This window comes from Cololabis saira, unplaced genomic scaffold (genome assembly GCF_033807715.1).
Source record: "Cololabis saira isolate AMF1-May2022 unplaced genomic scaffold, fColSai1.1 scf117, whole genome shotgun sequence".
NCBI classification, from domain to species: domain Eukaryota; kingdom Metazoa; phylum Chordata; class Actinopteri; order Beloniformes; family Belonidae; genus Cololabis; species Cololabis saira.
Window position 1 is genome coordinate 1 of NW_026906281.1, and position 19,345 is coordinate 19,345.

Consider the following 19,345-nt stretch of genomic DNA (forward strand, 5'->3'; position numbering starts at 1 on the left):
CCAGAAGAATATAGCGTGGATTAAAAATAAAAGTTAAGCACTGAACTCCCGTCTGGGCCATTGCAGACTGCCTGAGCATGATGTTACTAAAACCAAACATATCCGCCGCCTCTTTCTCCCCCCTTTAACGTGCGCAGCGCATGGATGTAGGCACAGACATGGATCTATTTTGGGCGCAGCGTCAGCGGGTTGTGTCGCATTAAATGTGGTCCGGGCGTAATACGAGGCTTTGAGCTGGTTAAATTAAACGAAAAAAAAAAATAAATAAATAAATAAATTAAACGATTCCTCGAGGCAGAGGAAATTCCTCGATCATTTTTTGTAATCGAATTATTCGAGGAATCGTTTCAGCCCTACACTGAAGCAGAGCCGGATTAACGCAAAGGCAAACTAGGCATGTGCCTAAGGCCTCATTGGCAGGGGGGCCAATAAAATAAAATAAACATAGTAAGTAATGAAAATATATGTCCTATCTACAATGTATTTTGTATTTCAGTGTTAATATATCAATATGTATTAACTAATTAAAAATGACGTTGTTTACTCTAACGTTACGTCACATTAACGCCACTCAGTTAAATCCGATGGGAGGACTAAGCGGGACAATTAAGCTATCAGGCTGCAAGGTCTGATTTATTGTTGGACAGTTTCTAAATGGTCTTGATAAATGTGAAGGGTTCATGTTTGTCTTCTTGTTCCTGTACTTAATCACAGGTGTGAATATGGGCTACAGGTGAAGGGACTAGAATTTGTATTCACCCAATTCAGGCTTGTTTTCCTTGGCTGTTTGAGCAAATTAGAAAAGAAAAGTGAAAAAAAAAATGTAATAATTGCTCATTTTTCAACAAAGTTTTTGTTGAACATAAACATCTTTACCACTACAGCACACTTTGTCTTACTTCAAATTTTATTGGTCTTTGTATATTTGACCTCTTATTTAACTATTGAATTTAACTCAACACATTTAAATAAGATTTTCTGCAAAATGCAATAGACTACAACATTTATCTCACTTGCTCTGTTTACATAGCAATGCTGACACCTATTGGTCATTTAATATAATTAATTGTAATAACGTATAAATAATAAAAATTAAAAAATAGTCTGATAGACTGTTTAATATACAACACATGACTTATTTTGGAATACAAATAACCAACTTGCCTATGACTATGCTACGTTAAATGTGAATTAACTTTTATTAGTAACTTTGGTAAGTTTAAGATTTCAATTCATAAATAACATCGGTGGAGGGGGCCCCAAAAATCACAGTCTGCCTAGTGTAGTCCATTTATTTAATCCGGCTCTGTGAAGCATCGTGTGGAGTGCAGCACTGTACTGCAAATACCCTGTGTGTGTGTGTGTGTGTGTGTGTGTGTGTGTTCAGTTGTAGAAGAAATAAAAACTTACCCTTCCAGCCTGGTAAGGGGAGAAGGAGGGTGAGATCGGCAGAGGGGTCCACAGCTTCTTCATCTGAAACACAGAACTAAAGTTACTAAAACTGAAGACTTTGAATTACACAGTGTATTTCATTATTACTTGATAAAAAGCCTAGAGTGAACACTATACCTTCTGGGCAGGAGACTGGGAGGGGCTGGCTCCATCCCTCTGGGTCCCGAACGGCTGGGCTGGCGGTGACGTCTCCGGCTGGGTCGCCTCAAAACACAAAACCAATGAAATGCAGTCAATAAGTGACACATTGCAGTCACTTGACAGAAGAAGCACTCACTTTCCTCACGTCTACTTTAATGCTTTGTAGTCTATTGTGTGTAGCTTTAAAGCTATCTATTGTGTAGTTTTGTCTGTACCTGGTCCGGCTTGCTCCAGCGCAGCTTTTGGGCGCGGGATCGTTTTCCCTTCTGTGGCATCTCGTCACCAGCCTGTAAACACTTCAGAAAAAAAACACTCCAAAACACGGTTATTTCACAGGCAAACACAATGCAGTGTAAAAGTGTGAAATTTGAACAAACACAATATCAACTAGAACGATAAACAGTGCAAACAATATGTGTGTGTGTGTGTGTGTGTGTGTGTGTGTGTGTGTGTAAGAGAGAATGGATGTATTTCAGTATAGGGCTTAGTATTTAGGTTGTGTGCTCTGTTTGTGTAGCTGGTGTGTGTGTGGGCGGTCTTGGTTTCAGAAGATGGAAACTGCCAAAAAGAAGGAAACAATTATTTTAGACTGTGGTTTATATGAAATTACGGAAAAGAGAAAAGACATCACAACAACACATCACACAACACCAAATCAGAACACACTCACAACAACACATTTCAGTAAAAATCACACAACACATTATATCACATCACAACTTGTTTTCAAAAGGTAAGAGATTTTTAATTTTATGCTTTTATGCTCTATGCCGTGTTTCATCAAGAGTTTCACACTGAAAGCGTCACATAGGCAGCTCCGGCTGCCATTCATTTCCTATAAAGACGCGTGTGGAGAGGCGGGCGGAGCAGCCGGAGCAGAGTGTCAATTTGAAGTTGAAAAATCTGAACTTTATGCAAATGAGCAGCGACGCCGAGGCAGCGTCCAATCACAGACCGGGATTCCTGAAGCGAGAAGCCTCAATGCAGATTGTACTTTCATGTTCACACAAACGTACACTCATTCACATGCGTACAGGAGCAGAGCTGTCACTAACAAACTTATTTTTATCAGGAATCAATATATTTCATCCAGCAAACTGACATTTTTGCTGATTTAAATGCCATTTTTACCTGAACTGCTCATGTGAAACACGTATCTGATGGTTGAGGGGTTTGATGGTCCAAACAACATTATTTGCTACATTGATCCAACGCGAAATAATTAAAAACCGTGCTTATTAATCACAACACACAGTGTAAACATGGTGATTAAATCCGCTGGGACCCGGTGAGTCAGTGCTGCTCACGGCAGCCAGACTGCAGCTTCACCGGGACCAACGATGATGGTTGATGTTGATCCAGGACCAACCTGGTTAAGGAGCATCAAACTCACTCTTATCTACGCAGAAATAACGCTAAAATATAAAGAAGGCTTCCCAAAGTGTGATCCATGGTGGAATAGAAAAAACTGAAGATGTGCAGCTATACATACAGTAGATATATATAGACTGTATGCACTTTGTTCCCTCCAGTTCTGCAGTGCAGCTTCAAGCTCCAAGGGTTTTATTTAATTTTTATTATGTATTCTTTATTTTTTTTCCAGGGCTGGATGGATGGAGGGAGGGAGGGAGGGATGGAGATATAGAGATATAGAGATATAGATATATATATATATATATATATATATATATATATATATATATATATATATATATATATATCTCATGAGCCTGTTCCCAGCAGGACTGGGAATCCTGCTCTGTATGCATTAAAAAGGAAGAGGAGGAAGAAGAGGACGAGGACGAAGAAGAGGAAGATGAGGAGGAGGAAGAAGAGGAAGATGAGGAAGAAGAAGAAGAGGAAGATGAGGAGGAGGAGGAGGAGGAAGAAGAGGAAGATGAGGAAGATGAGGAGGAGGTATATATGTGTATATATGTGTATATATATATATATATATATATATATATATATATATATATATAGACTGTATGCACTTGTTCCCTCCAGTTCTGCAGTGCAGCTTCAAGCTCCAAGGGTTTTATTTAATTTGTATTATGTATTCTTTATTTTTATTTTTTTTTCCAGGGCTATATTAACTGCATTACTGATAATTTAGCAAAATAAACACAAACAATTTACAGTAATAGCAATGTACTCCTTTTTCATTGCATCAGCAAGCACTGGGATTTATTTGAACTCCGTTTTTTTTTTTTACAGGCCCCTGAATTTTCTATAATTTATATATGCTTTAATAGCGTGGCATCGTTTTAATATATATAATGTAAATTAAATATTAATATTTTAGCAATACATAACGGCCGGTTATAGCTATACTATAGAGCAGTTAAAGCTACAACTCCTTTCATGTCGGCTCTGAGTCTTTGATCTTCGGCTGCAGAGCCGGGCATAGTTTAATAGAATATAAATTGAATATATTTAAATATATAGACAATAGAATTTAGCCTTAGCTCCTGTTACCTTCACAAACACTCGGTAATAAAACATTTCTTATTATATTTTCGATTTTATATCTCATAATTTCGACTTTATATCTCATATCTTCGATTTTATATCTCATAATTTCGACTTTATATCTCATATCTTCGATTTTATATCTCATAATTTCGACTTTATATCTCATATCTTCGATTTTATATCTCATAATTTCGAGTTTTTATCTTCCTGGACCGTGTTACAGGGGGCCGTGGTATAGACAATAGAATTAGCATTAGCTCCTGTTACCTTCACAAACACTCGGTAATAAACGTGTCCTACCTCTGAAACCAGTCCACGTATAAGCTGGGGAGGCAGATATGATCCAAGGGAGTCTAAAATAATGCACTTGTGGAAGCAGGGGTCTTAATTCCGAGTAAAAGTCCGATCTCGATGTCAGCCACAGCAGGTGTGTCTAATCAGGTCGGGGCGTCTGAAACGACAGGAACGATCTCAGCTCCGAAGAGTTACTTATAGATTCACGTCATATGACATGAATCTATCCAATAGGAATGCAGATCGAGCTGGGCAGTAGAAACTTCTAGAATTCTCTACAAGATTTAATTGATTATATATATATATATATATATATATATATATATATATATATATATATATATATATATATATATATATATATATATATATATATATATATGGGCTCAAATTAATGGCATAAGTATTTTGTATCTGTAAATAAACTTAAATATTTGTACTTGCAAAAAATATTTGTACTTGTAGAAATATTTTGTGCGTGTGAAAAAAATATTTGTACTTGTAGAAATATTTTGTGCGTGTGCAAAAAATATTTGTACCTGCAAAAAATATTTGCACTTGCAAAAAAAATTTGTACTTGTAGATACAAAGCTACAAACTTTTTTTTACAAAAGCTACAAACTTTTTACAAAGCTACAAATTTTTTTTACAAAAGCTACAAACTTTACAAAGCTACAAACTTTTTTTACAAAGCTACAAACTTTTTTTTACAAAGCTACAAACTTTTTTTACAAAGCTACAAACTTTTTTTTACAACTACGAGTTTTGGCAGTGTTTTGACGTGCAAAAACTAATAGCCAATCAGCGATCTTTGGCACGGGTTTCAAAGGGTTTCTGGAGAGCCAATCAGATCATTGCATCGCCTACTGACGTCGCCGCCATATTGGATGTGGCAAGACTGCTCTGTAAACTAATACAAGTAAATGGACTTATTTTCATAAAGCACCTTTCTACAAAGAAATTTACGTTTTACGTCTCATTTATTCATTCACACACGCACTAATATACTTGGGAAACAGTTAGGCACCAAATATAATATATTTAATTTTCTCAGACGGCAAAAATAAGAACTTTATTTATCCCAACACAGGAGTAATTCATGTTATATCAGCTATAGAGAACAAGGTAGTGCCGAAAAACAATATATATCCCCCTTCCCAAAAATAGAGACATATTTTTTTATCCACAAAACGAATAAAAAAGAATTCAAATAACAAAATAACATATTTGAACCATTTTTCAGACAATAAAATAACAATAACATAAAATGTAATGTAATGTGTAAAGATGTAAAATATGCTTTGTTAATGAGAGAATATGTTTCTGTATTTTTCTTATTTTTGTGAGGGGGGATATATATTGTTTTTCGGCACTACCTTGTTCTCTATAGCTGATATAACATGAATTACTCCTATGTGGGATCAATAAAGTTCTTATTTTTGCCATCTGAGAAAATTAAATGTATTATATTTGGTGCCTAACTGTTTCCCAAGTATATTAGTGCGTGTGTGAATGAATAAATGAGACGTAAAACGTACATTTATTTGTAGAAAGGCGCTTTATGAAAATAAGTCCATTTACTATGTAAGTACAAATATTTTTTGCAAGTACAAATATTTTTTGCACACGCACAAAATATTTCCACAAGTACAAAGTTTATTTACAGATACAAAATACTTATGGCATTAATTTGAGCCCATATATATATATATATATATATATATATATATATATATATATATATATATATATATATATATATATATATATATATATATATATATATATATATATATATATATATATATATATATATATATATATATATAAATAAATAAATATCAAAATAATTATCTAAGAATTGTAAGAAAAGTTTTAATGGAAAAAAAGCTCTGTTTTGTGAATTAACCAGATGATTATATCAGAATTCCGAGAAAAGTTTAATAAAAAAATATGCTCTGTTTTTTCTTAGTTAACCAGATAATTATCTCAGAATTCTGAGAAAAACTTAAATACGAATGACAGCTGGTCGTGGTGTATTGCTGAAATATTAATATTTAATTCTATGAAAGCAGGCTCTTTGCCACTCTTTGCGGGTAGATCTATATATTGCAACTTAGAAAAGGTGGTATTGTCCGTCTAGAGACTCAGTCAGTCAGTTAGAGCAGAGCAGACTGGTGGCTCAACAGTAGTGTTGCTGTTCCTGATCTCAGAGGCTGAGGGTTCGAGTCTGTTCTGTGCAGAAATTATTGTCTGTATTTTTTTTCCCGGTATTAGCGGCATATAATCTTTTTTGTGAGAGCCTCAATGATTTGCAGTTTTCTATGTATCAAAAAAATATAATATATATATATATATATATAATAATATAAGAAGAGGAGGAGGAAGAAGAGGAAGAGGATGAGGAGGAAGAGGAGGAGGAAGAAGAGGAAGAGGAGAAGGAGGAAGAAGAGGAAGAGGAGAAGGAGGAGGAGGAGGAGGAGGAAGAAGAGGAAGAGGAGGAGGAGGAGGAGGAGGAGGAAGAAGAGGAAGAGGAGGAGGAGGAGGAAGAAGAGGAAGAGGAGGAGGAGGAGGAAGAAGAGGAAGAGGAGGAGGAGGAGGATATATATATATATATATATATATATATATATATATATATATATATATATATATGCACATCTATATATATGATGTGCACATATATATATATATGCACATCATCCATGTCTCTGTATGTCAAACCATTCAAAAGATATTGGACTATAACGTATCGGCCAATCAGAAGAAAGGGCGGGGCTAATTTGCACCAATGAGGGTCAGGGGCTCGATACTTAGTCCAATGACACCACCCATGACTCTGTATGTCAAACCATTCAAAAGATATTGGACTATAACGTATCGGCCAATCAGAAGAAAGGGCGGGGCTAATTTGCACCAATGAGGGTCAAGGACTCGATACTAAGTCATTTGACACCACCCATGACTCTCTATGTCAAACCATTCAAAAGATATTGGACTATAACGTATCGGCCAATCAGAAGAAGGGGCGGGGCTAATTTGCACCAATGAGGGTCAGGGACTCAATACTTAGTCATTTGACACCACCCATGTCTCTGTATGTCAAACCATTCAAAAGATATTGGACTATAACGTATCGGCCAATCAGAAGAAGGGGCGTGGCTAATTTGCACCAATGAGGGTCAGGGGCTCGATACTTAGTCATTTGACACCACCCATGTCTCTGTATGTCAAACCATTCAAAAGATATTGGACTATAACGTATCGGCCAATCAGAAGAAGGGGCGGGGCTAATTTGCACCAATGAGGGTCAGGGACTCGATACTTAGTCATTTGACACCACCCATGTCTCTGTATGTCAAACCATTCAAAAGATATTGGACTATAACGTATCGGCCAATCAGAAGAAGGGGCGGGGCTAATTTGCACCAATGAGGGTCAGGGACTCGATACTTAGTCATTTGACACCACCCATGTCTCTGTATGTCAAACCATTCAAAAGATATTGGACTTTAACGTATCAGCCAATCAGAAGAAGGGGCGGGGCTAATTTGCACCAATGAGTGTCAGGGGCTCGATACTTAGTCATTTGATACCACCCGTGAGTCTCTATGTCAAACCATTCAAAAGATATTGGACTATAACGTATCGGCCAATCAGAAGAAGGGGCGGGGCTAATATGTATATATAATATACAAATGTAAATATTTATATGTATAATAATAATAATATACATATATATCCCATGAACCTGTCCCCAGCAGGACTGGGGATCATGTAAGGTCAAAAGGTCAGGGTTCAGATTCCTCCATTATCCAAGGTAAAGTATTATGAAGTCTGCATTGAGTGGGTCATGTGACTAGTTCTGGGTCACATGACCCGGAAGTATGGTAGTGTATATTGTATTGGAATGACTCAGCTAGTTCTTCGGATTTGACAAGCCTCAAATAACTTCACCTTGTAATCAAACTGTAGCTCCTAGCAGAAAAACAAAGACATCGTGAGAGAGACAGAACCCGGAAGATTCTGACAATCTTAATTTTATTCAGATATTCCTTAAAATGTGTTAGTAACGGCAATTCGAAAACAAAAATGAGATTTTTTTGAAGAAAACGTTATTTAACATGGGAGTCAATGGAGAGAAAGACAGGATTTGGCATGGCTGTTAGTCTCCCCGTTCAAATTTTGTGCACACCACGCCTGTCAAAGTCACATTTTATGAATCACAAAACCTATGTCTATATTCTGACCAAAAATGATCTGTCTACCTTTTACGGTTTGGCCGTGAGGTCGAGTTACAAATAAAAATTATGATCATTTTTTTAAAGTCTCTCGCACTCTGATCAATTAGAACCGCACTGAAGATTTGACAAAAAAGTGATTTCCAGTCCTCGCTTGAGCGCTCATATCTTGAAAAGTGTACATTTTAGGAAAAAACAGTCCGGGGTTTAGAGAGAGAAGAGAAGTTTTCCTCCGTTTTGAAGTTTGAATGACCTTTCTACGTGCAAGTATGAGAAAGATAGGTGACTCAGAAAAAAGGTGATTTTTTTTTTTTTAACCTCATCCCACACACAGTGTGAAATGCTGCCCCATACAAATACATGGTCCCCATTAGTTTGGAAATTTGGAAATGTTTTTGCACTTCGTGCAAAAACTATTCGTGCCATCGTTCTGAAAATCCACAGGAATGTAGTTAAATTCAGGGCCTACAACTTTCTAAATCGGTTCATAATTTTTCGAGTAACGGTGTGCGAGTGGTGAGGCCCCAAAGTTCACGCAATGCGTTCCGGATGGGGCAAAAAGCGCACGTTTGTGCACGTTGCGCAAAAACGTGCACGCCAATCGCTTATAAAAGTCATACCAATTGATTCCCGATTAAGTCGCACGTTTCTACGTTTTTACTTTTTGAGTTTTCTCAAAGCTGTGCGACTAGTTACGCGCCGAAGTTTATACGGAAGAATATGGAATAAATAAATAATAAATAATAATAAGCCTGAGCAATAGTATTAGTGCCTCGTGCTGCGCACGAGGCACTCCTCCTCCATTGAGCTTGCGCATCTCAATGGAGGAGGCGTGCCACGTGGCGCAGCCGTGGCACTAACTAGACAAAATTCCCGGGAAATTTTGAAGTGCCACGGACTACTGCCGGATGATCGCGGGATGCACCCATGAAGGTCAAGGAGTCGATACTTAGTCATTTGACACCACCCATGACTCTCTATGTCAAACCATTCAAAAGATATTGGACTATAACGTATCGGCCAATCAGAAGTAGTGGCGGGGCTAATTTGCACCAATGAGGGTCAGGGACTCGATACTTAGTCATTTGACACCACCCATGTCTCTGTATGTCAAACCATTCAAAAGATATTGGACTTTAACGTATCAGCCAATCAGAAGAAGGGGCGTGGCTAATTTGCACCAATGAGGGTCAGGGACTCGATACTTGGTCATTTGACACCACCCATGTCTCTGTATGTCAAACCATTCAAAAGATATTGGACTATAACGTATCGGCCAATCAGAAGAAGGGGCGTGGCTAATTTGCACCAATGAGGGTCAGGGACTCCATACTTAGTCATTTGACACCACCCATGTCTCTGTATGTCAAACCATTCAAAAGATATTGGACTTTAACGTATCGGCCAATCAGAAGAAGGGGCGTGGCTAATTTGCACCAATGAGGGTCGGGGACTCGATACTTAGTCATTTGACACCACCCATGTCTCTGTATGTCAAACCATTCAAAAGATATTGGACTATAACGTATCGGCCAATCAGAAGAAGGGGCGTGGCTAATTTGCACCAATGAGGGTCAGGGACTCGATACTTAGTCATTTGACACCACCCATGTCTCTGTATGTCAAACCATTCAAAAGATATTGGACTATAACGTATCGGCCAATCAGAAGAAGGGGCGTGGCTAATTTGCACCAATGAGGGTCAGGGGCTCGATACTTAGTCATTTGATACCACCCGTGAGTCTCTATGTCAAACCATTCAAAAGATATTGGACTATAACGTATCGGCCAATCAGAAGAAGGGGCGGGGCTAATATGTATATATAATATACAAATGTAAATATTTATATGTATAATAATAATAATATACATATATATCCCATGAACCTGTCCCCAGCAGGACTGGGGATCATGTAAGGTCAAAAGGTCAGGGTTCAGATTCCTCCATTATCCAAGGTAAAGTATTATGAAGTCTGCATTGAGTGGGTCATGTGACCAGTTCTGGGTCACATGACCCGGAAGTATGGTAGTGTATATTGTATTGGAATGACTCAGCTAGTTCTTCGGATTTGACAAGCCTCAAATAACTTCACCTTGTAATCAAACTGTAGCTCCTAGCAGAAAAACAAAGACATCGTGAGAGAGACAGAACCCGGAAGATTCTGACAATCTTAATTTTATTCAGATATTCCTTAAAATGTGTTAGTAACGGCAATTCGAAAACAAAAATGAGATTTTTTTGAAGAAAACTTCATTTAACATTAGAGTCAATGGAGACAGAGGCAGGATTTGGCGTGACTCTTGGCTCCCCCGTTCAAATTTTGTGCACACCACGCCTGTCAAAGTCACATTTTAAGAATACCAAAATGTATGTCTACATTCTGACCAAAAATGATCTTTCTAGCTTTTACGGTTTGCCCGTGAGCTCGAGTTACAAATAAAAATTATGTTCATTTTTTGAAAGTCTCTCGCACTCTGATCAATTAGAACCGCACTGAAGATTTGACAAAAAAGTGATTTCCAGTCCTCGCTTGAGGGCTCATATCTTGAAAAGTGTACATTTTAGGAAAAAACAGTCCGGGGTTTGGAGAGAGAAGAGAAGTTTTCCTCCGTTTTGAAGTTTGAATGACGTTTCTACGTCCAAGTATGAGAAAGATACGTGACTCGGAAAAAAGGTGAATTTTGTCTTTTTTTTCTCAACATTTTCCCATCCGCTTTGAATGGCGCCATTGAAATGCATGGGAAAACAGTTCCCCATTAGTTTGGAAATTTGGAAATGTTTTTGCACTTCGTGCAAAAACTATTCGTGCCATCGTTCTGAAAATCCAGAGGACTGTAGTTAAATTCAGGGCCTACAACTTTCTAAATCAGTTCAGAATTTTTCGAGTAACGGTATGCGAGTGGTGAGGCCCCAAAGTTCACGCAATGCGTTCCGGATGGGGCAAAAAGCGCACGTTTGTGCACGTTGCGCAAAAACGTGCACGCCAATCGCTTATAAAAGTCATACCAATTGATTCCCGATTAAGTCGCACGTTTCTACGTTTTTACTTTTTGAGTTTTCTCAAAGCTGTGCGACTAGTTACGCGCCGAAGTTTATACGGAAGAATATGGAATAAATAATAAGCCTGAGCAATAGTAAGAGTGCCTCGTGCTGCGCACGAGGCACTCCTCCTCCATTGAGCTTGCGCATCTCAATGGAGGAGGAGTGCCACGTGGCGCAGCCGTGGCACTAACTAGACCAAAATTCCCGGGAAATTTTGAAGTGCCACGGACTACTGCCGGATGATCGCGGGATGCACCCATGAAGGTCAAGGACTTGATACTTAGTCATTTGACACCACCCATGTCTCTGTATGTCAAACCATTCAAAAGATATTGGACTATAACGTATCGGCCAATCAGAAGAAGGGGCGTGGCTAATTTGCACCAATGAGGGTCAGGGACTCCATACTTAGTCATTTGACACCACACATGTCTCTGTATGTCAAACCATTCAAAAGATATTGGACTTTAACGTATCGGCCAATCAGAAGAAGGGGCGTGGCTAATTTGCACCAATGAGGGTCGGGGACTCGATACTTAGTCATTTGACACCACCCATGTCTCTGTATGTCAAACCATTCAAAAGATATTGGACTATAACGTATCGGCCAATCAGAAGAAGGGGCGTGGCTAATTTGCACCAATGAGGGTCAGGGACTCGATACTTAGTCATTTGACACCACCCATGTCTCTGTATGTCAAACCATTCAAAAGATATTGGACTTTAACGTATCAGCCAATCAGAAGAAGGGGCGGGGCTAATTTGCACCAATGAGGGTCAGGGACTCGATACTTAGTCATTTGACACCACCCATGTCTCTGTATGTCAAACCATTCAAAAGATATTGGACTTTAACGTATCAGCCAATCAGAAGAAGGGGCGTGGCTAATTTGCACCAATGAGGGTCAGGGACTCGATACTTAGTCATTTGACACCACCCATGTCTCTGTATGTCAAACCATTCAAAAGATATTGGACTATAACGTATCGGCCAATCAGAAGAAGGGGCGTGGCTAATTTGCACCAATGAGGGTCAGGGACTCGATACTTAGTCATTTGACACCACCCATGTCTCTGTATGTCAAACCATTCAAAAGATATTGGACTTTAACGTATCAGCCAATCAGAAGAAGGGGCGGGGCTAATTTGCACCAATGAGTGTCAGGGGCTCGATACTTAGTCATTTGATACCACCCGTGAGTCTCTATGTCAAACCATTCAAAAGATATTGGACTATAACGTATCGGCCAATCAGAAGAAGGGGCGGGGCTAATATGTATATATAATATACAAATGTAAATATTTATATGTATAATAATAATAATATACATATATATCCCATGAACCTGTCCCCAGCAGGACTGGGGATCATGTAAGGTCAAAAGGTCAGGGTTCAGATTCCTCCATTATCCAAGGTAAAGTATTATGAAGTCTGCATTGAGTGGGTCATGTGACTAGTTCTGGGTCACATGACCCGGAAGTATGGTAGTGTATATTGTATTGGAATGACTCAGCTAGTTCTTCGGATTTGACAAGCCTCAAATAACTTCACCTTGTAATCAAACTGTAGCTCCTAGCAGAAAAACAAAGACATCGTGAGAGAGACAGAACCCGGAAGATTCTGACAATCTTAATTTTATTCAGATATTCCTTAAAATGTGTTAGTAACGGCAATTCGAAAACAAAAATGAGATTTTTTTGAAGAAAACTTATTTTAACATTAGACTTAATGGAGACAGAGGCAGGATTTGGCGTGACTCTTGGCTCCCCCGTTCAAATTTTGTGCACACCACGCCTGTCAAAGTCACATTTTAAGAATACCAAAATGTATGTCTACATTCTGACCAAAAATTATCTGTCCAGCTTTTACGGTTCGGCCGTGAGGTCGAGTTACAAATAAAAATTATGATCATTTTTTCAGGGTTCTGCTCACTCTGATCAATTAAAACCTCCACTCTAGATTTGAAAAAGGAGGTTTTTTAGTCCTCGCTTGAAGGCTCATATCTTGAAAAGTGTACATTTTAGGAAAAAACAGTCCGGGGTTTGGAGAGAGAAGAGAAGTTTTCCTCCGTTTTGAAGTTTGAATGACGTTTCTACGTCCAAGTATGAGAAAGATACGTGACTCAGAAAAAAGGTGAATTTTGTCTTTTTTTTCTCAACATTTTCCCATCCGCTTATAATGGCGCCATTGAAATGCATGGGAAAATCTTCCCCATTAGTTTGGAAATTTGGAAATGTTTTTGCACTTCGTGCAAAAACTATTCGTGCCATCGTTCTGAAAATCCACAGGACTGTAGTTAAATTCAGGGCCTACAACTTTCTAAATCGGTTCAGAATTTTTCGAGTAACGGTGTGCGAGTGGTGAGGCCCCAAAGTTCACGCAATGCGTTCCGGATGGGGCAAAAAGCGCACGTTTGTGCACGTTGCGCAAAAACGTGCACGCCAATCGCTTATAAAAGTCATACCAATCGATTCCCGATTAAGTCGCACGTTTCTACGTTTTTACTTTTCGCGTTTTCTCAAAGCTGTGGGACTAGTTACGCGCCGAAGTTTATACGGAAGAATATGGAATAATAAATAAATAACTAGACAAAATTCCCGGGAAATTTTGAAGTGCCACGGACTACTGCCGGATGATCGCGGGATGCACCCATGAAGGTCAAGGACTCGATACTTGGTCATTTGACACCACCCATGACTCTCTATGTCAAACCATTCAAAAGATATTGGACTTTAACGTATCGGCCAATCAGAAGAAGGGGCGTGGCTAATTTGCACCAATGAGGGTCAGGGACTCGATACTTGGTCATTTGACACCACCCATGTCTCTGTATGTCAAACCATTCAAAAGATATTGGACTATAACGTATCGGCCAATCAGAAGAAGGGGCGTGGCTAATTTGCACCAATGAGGGTGAGGGACTCCATACTTAGTCATTTGACACCACCCATGTCTCTGTATGTCAAACCATTCAAAAGATATTGGACTTTAACGTATCAGCCAATCAGAAGAAGGGGAGGGGCTAATTTGCACCAATGAGGGTCAGGGACTCGATACTTAGTCATTTGACACCACCCATGTCTCTGTATGTCAAACCATTCAAAAGATATTGGACTTTAACGTATCAGCCAATCAGAAGAAGGGGCGTGGCTAATTTGCACCAATGAGGGTCAGGGACTCGATACTTAGTCATTTGACACCACCCATGTCTCTGTATGTCAAACCATTCAAAAGATATTGGACTATAACGTATCGGCCAATCAGAAGAAGGGGCGGGGCTAATTTGCACCAATGAGGGTCAGGGACTCGATACTTAGTCATTTGACACCACCCATGTCTCTGTATGTCAAACCATTCAAAAGATATTGGACTTTAACGTATCAGCCAATCAGAAGAAGGGGCGGGGCTAATTTGCACCAATGAGTGTCAGGGGCTCGATACTTAGTCATTTGATACCACCCGTGAGTCTCTATGTCAAACCATTCAAAAGATATTGGACTATAACGTATCGGCCAATCAGAAGAAGGGGCGGGGCTAATATGTATATATAATATACAAATGTAAATATTTATATGTATAATAATAATAATATACATATATATCCCATGAACCTGTCCCCAGCAGGACTGGGGATCATGTAAGGTCAAAAGGTCAGGGTTCAGATTCCTCCATTATCCAAGGTAAAGTATTATGAAGTCTGCATTGAGTGGGTCATGTGACTAGTTCTGGGTCACATGACCCGGAAGTATGGTAGTGTATATTGTATTGGAATGACTCAGCTAGTTCTTCGGATTTGACAAGCCTCAAATAACTTCACCTTGTAATCAAACTGTAGCTCCTAGCAGAAAAACAAAGACATCGTGAGAGAGACAGAACCTGGAAGATTCTGACAATCTTAATTTTATTCAGATATTCCTTAAAATGTGTTAGTAACGGCAATTCGAAAACAAAAATGAGATTTTTTTGAAGAAAACGTTATTTATTATGGGAGTCAATGGAGAGAAAGACAGGATTTGGCATGGCTGTTAGTCTCCCCGTTCAAATTTTGTGCACACCACACCTGTCAAAGTCACATTTTATGAATCACAAAACCTATGTCTATATTCTGACCAAAAATGATCTGTCTACCTTTTACGGTTTGGCCGTGAGGTCGAGTTACAAATAAAAATTATGATCATTTTTTTAAAGTCTCTCGCACTCTGATCAATTAGAACCGCACTGAAGATTTGACAAAAAAGTGATTTCCAGTCCTCGCTTGAGCGCTCATATCTTGAAAAGTGTACATTTTAGGAAAAAACAGTCCGGGGTTTAGAGAGAGAAGAGAAGTTTTCCTCCGTTTTGAAGTTTGAATGACCTTTCTACGTGCAAGTATGAGAAAGATAGGTGACTCAGAAAAAAGGTGATTTTTTTTTTTTTAACCTCATCCCACACACAGTGTGAAATGCTGCCCCATACAAATACATGGTCCCCATTAGTTTGGAAATTTGGAAATGTTTTTGCACTTCGTGCAAAAACTATTCGTGCCATCGTTCTGAAAATCCACAGGAATGTAGTTAAATTCAGGGCCTACAACTTTCTAAATCGGTTCATAATTTTTCGAGTAACGGTGTGCGAGTGGTGAGGCCCCAAAGTTGACGCAATGCGTTCCGGATGGGGCAAAAAGTGCACGTTTGTGCACGTTGCGCAAAAACGTGCACGCCAATCGCTAATAAAAGTCATACCAATCGATTCCCGATTAAGGCGCACGTTTCTACGTTTTTACTTTTTGAGTTTTCTCAAAGCTGCGCAACTAGTTACGCGCCGAAGTTTATACGGAAGAATATGGAATAATAATAATAAACTAGACAAAATTCCCGGGAAATTTTGAAGTGCCACGGACTACTGCCGGATGATCGCGGGATGCACCCATGAAGGTCAAGGACTCGATACTTAGTCATTTGACACCACCCATGACTCTCTATGTCAAACCATTCAAAAGATATTGGACTATAACGTATCGGCCAATCAGAAGAAGGGGCGGGGCTAATTTGCACCAATGAGGGTCAGGGACTCGATACTTAGTCATTTGACACCACCCATGTCTCTGTATGTCAAACCATTCAAAAGATATTGGACTTTAACGTATCAGCCAATCAGAAGAAGGGGCGTGGCTAATTTGCACCAATGAGGGTCAGGGACTCGATACTTGGTCATTTGACACCACCCATGTCTCTGTATGTCAAACCATTCAAAAGATATTGGACTATAACGTATCGGCCAATCAGAAGAAGGGGCGTGGCTAATTTGCACCAATGAGGGTCAGGGACTCCATACTTAGTCATTTGACACCACCCATGTCTCTGTATGTCAAACCATTCAAAAGATATTGGACTATAACGTATCGGCCAATCAGAAGAAGGGGCGGGGCTAATTTGCACCAATGAGGGTCAGGGACTCCATACTTAGTCATTTGACACCACCCATGTCTCTGTATGTCAAACCATTCAAAAGATATTGGACTTTAACGTATCAGCCAATCAGAAGAAGGGGCGTGGCTAATTTGCACCAATGAGGGTCAGGGACTCGATACTTGGTCATTTGACACCACCCATGTCTCTGTATGTCAAACCATTCAAAAGATATTGGACTATAACGTATCGGCCAATCAGAAGAAGGGGCGTGGCTAATTTGCACCAATGAGGGTCAGGGACTCCATACTTAGTCATTTGACACCACCCATGTCTCTGTATGTCAAACCATTCAAAAGATATTGGACTATAACGTATCGGCCAATCAGAAGAAGGGGCGGGGCTAATTTGCACCAATGAGGGTCAGGGACTCCATACTTAGTCATTTGACACCACCCATGTCTCTGTATGTCAAACCATTCAAAAGATATTGGACTTTAACGTATCAGCCAATCAGAAGAAGGGGCGGGGCTAATTTGCACCAATGAGGGTCAGGGACTCGATACTTAGTCATTTGACACCACCCATGTCTCTGTATGTCAAACCATTCAAAAGATATTGGACTATAACGTATCAGCCAATCAGAAGAAGGGGCGTGGCTAATTTGCACCAATGAGGGTCAGGGACTCGATACTTGGTCATTTGACACCACCCATGTCTCTGTATGTCAAACCATTCAAAAGATATTGGACTATAACGTATCGGCCAATCAGAAGAAGGGGCGTGGCTAATTTGCACCAATGAGGGTCAGGGACTCCATACTTAGTCATTTGACACCACCCATGTCTCTGTATGTCAAACCATTCAAAAGATATTGGACTATAACGTATCGGCCAATCAGAAGAAGGGGCGGGGCTAATTTGCACCAATGAGGGTCAGGGACTCCATACTTAGTCATTTGACACCACCCATGTCTCTGTATGTCAAACCATTCAAAAGATATTGGACTTTAACGTATCAGCCAATCAGAAGAAGGGGCGGGGCTAATTTGCACCAATGAGGGTCAGGGACTCGATACTTAGTCATTTGACACCACCCATGTCTCTGTATGTCAAACCATTCAAAAGATATTGGACTATAACGTATCAGCCAATCAGAAGAAGGGGCGTGGCTAATTTGCACCAATGAGGGTCAGGGACTCGATACTTAGTCATTTGACACCACCCATGTCTCTGTATGTCAAACCATTCAAAAGATATTGGACTATAACGTATCGGCCAATCAGAAGAAGGGGCGTGGCTAATTTGCACCAATGAGGGTCAGGGACTCGATACTTAGTCATTTGACACCACCCATGTCTCTGTATGTCAAACCATTCAAAAGATATTGGACTTTAGCGTATCAGCCAATCAGAAGAAGGGGCGGGGCTAATTTGCACCAATGAGGGTCAGGGGCTCGATACTTAGTCATTTGATACCACCCGTGAGTCTCTATGTCAAACCATTCAAAAGATATTGGACTATAACGTATCGGCCAATCAGAAGAAGGGGCGGGGCTAATATGTATATATAATATACAAATGTAAATATTTATATGTATAATAATAATAATATACATATATATCCCATGAACCTGTCCCCAGCAGGACTGGGGATCATGTAAGGTCAAAAGGTCAGGGTTCAGATTCCTCCATTATCCAAGGTAAAGTATTATGAAGTCTGCATTGAGTGGGTCATGTGACTAGTTCTGGGTCACATGACCCGGAAGTATGGTAGTGTATATTGTATTGGAATGACTCAGCTAGTTCTTCGGATTTGACAAGCCTCAAATAACTTCACCTTGTAATCAAACTGTAGCTCCTAGCAGAAAAACAAAGACATCGTGAGAGAGACAGAACCCGGAAGATTCTGACAATCTTAATTTTATTCAGATATTCCTTAAAATGTGTTAGTAACGGCAATTCGAAAACAAAAATGAGATTTTTTTTAAGAAAACTTCATTTAACATGGGAGTCAATGAAGAGCAAGACAGGAACTGGCGTGTCTGTTGGCTCCCCCGTTAACATTTTGTGCACACCACGCCTGTCAAAGTCACATTTTATGAATCACAAAACCTATGTCTATATTCTGACCAAAAATTATCTGTCTACCTTTTACGGTTTGGCCGTGACCTCGAGTTACAAATAAGAAATCATGTTTTTTTTTCAGTGTAACTACACTCTAGCAAACTGACTCCCGTGCTCTAGATTTGAAAAAAAGTGATTTCCAGTCCTCGCTTGAGGGCTCATATCTTGAAAAGTGTACATTTTAGG

General features: G+C 39.4%; 1 long non-coding RNA gene across 1 annotated transcript; it reads right to left on the bottom strand.

Annotated features, from left to right (window-relative positions):
* Nucleotides 1-1,408: 1,408 nt before the first annotated feature.
* LOC133438646 (uncharacterized) lies at nt 1,409-2,027 on the bottom strand. The gene is made up of 3 exons (XR_009781711.1): nt 1,809-2,027; nt 1,570-1,656; nt 1,409-1,473 (listed from the first exon to the last, which is right to left on the bottom strand). It is a non-coding gene; the product is annotated as an uncharacterized LOC133438646 (long non-coding RNA).
* Between the last annotated feature and the right edge of the window lie 17,318 nt (nt 2,028-19,345).